The 1,159-nt window shown below is 54.9% G+C and overlaps 1 pseudogene; it reads left to right on the top strand.

Moving 5' to 3' along the window:
- LOC128048205 (ras-related protein Rab-6B-like) lies at nt 1–329 on the top strand (annotated as a pseudogene).
- The last annotated feature ends 830 nt before the right edge of the window (nt 330–1,159 follow it).

Genomic DNA, 1,159 nt, shown 5'->3' with positions numbered 1-1,159 from the left:
ATGAAGGGCAGCCCAGGCCTCTGGATTGTTGACGTCAGGACAGAGCGGGGCAGTGATGTCATCATGCTGCTGGTGGGCAACAAGATGGACCTGGGCAACGAAGGCAGATGACCACTGAAGAGGGCAAGTGGCACGCCGAAGAACTCAGTATCATGTTCATCGAGACAAGTGCAAAGACAGGCTACTGCGTGAAGCAGCTCTTCCGACCTGTGGGCTCGGCTCTGCTTGGAATGGCAAATGTCCAGAAGAGAAGCAAAGAAGGGATGGCCGACATCAAGCCGGACAAACTCCAGGAGCCCCTGGCCAGCGAGGGTAGCTGCTTCCATTGATGCAGTCTGACCTTCCTTTGACACTACTCATTTGTTGTGATATCAGTTGTGTTCTAGAAGCCCAGCCCAGCCACCCTCCAGCCAGCCTTGCAGCCTTGGCATAGGCCTGTCTGGCAGGCTAAGGTGGCCTGCACACAGGAGTGAACGTCACTGATGTATTTGAGCACACACATGTGTGTGGAGGGCAAGGCCAGTCTTCACTTTTTCACAAGCTCAAAGACAGTGCTTGGAGCCACACTTGGCCTCCTCCAGGGTCCCAGACATCCCAGGTCCTGGCTCACATAGCCCAGGAACACAGCCTGCAGACAGCCAGGAGCTCCTAGCCTCTAGCCATCTTGTAAACAGGAAGAGAAAATGAGGCCTGCAGTCGTATAGGGCCTCTCCGACTTGCTCTCTGCTTTAATGACCGGGAAACATGTCAATATTTGCATATGGGGACAGCTGGCCCTGCTGTGCTCGGTCAGCGTGCCCAGAGCCTACTTGGTTTCACCACCTGTAAGAACAGGGGTTATCTCTGTGCTCCAGGGTGGGTCTACCCCGGATCATCAAACAGGGCAGGTGCCTCCCCCTGGATGACCATGATAAATGACAGCAATTCCTGCGAGAACAAAGCAAACACACAATGATCACTGCAGTGGGTGGCAGTGACAGGTGAGCTCTCTGCCATACAATCTGTTTCGAACCTCACAGCCACCACTTCTTATCTCTGTATGCCTTTGGGCCAGGCTCGAAACGTCTTGGAACCTCAGCTTCCACATCCATAAAACGGGCTCAGTAGCCCCCGACTGTCGCAGGACTGGGAGGCGGCGGCGCGTTAGCTTCGGCTGAGT

The sequence above is a fragment of the Budorcas taxicolor genome, chromosome 5 (assembly GCF_023091745.1).
Source record: "Budorcas taxicolor isolate Tak-1 chromosome 5, Takin1.1, whole genome shotgun sequence".
Taxonomy (NCBI): Eukaryota; Metazoa; Chordata; class Mammalia; order Artiodactyla; family Bovidae; genus Budorcas; species Budorcas taxicolor.
Note: the sequence above shows the minus strand (reverse complement) of the source record. Positions and strands in the feature narration are given on the sequence as shown.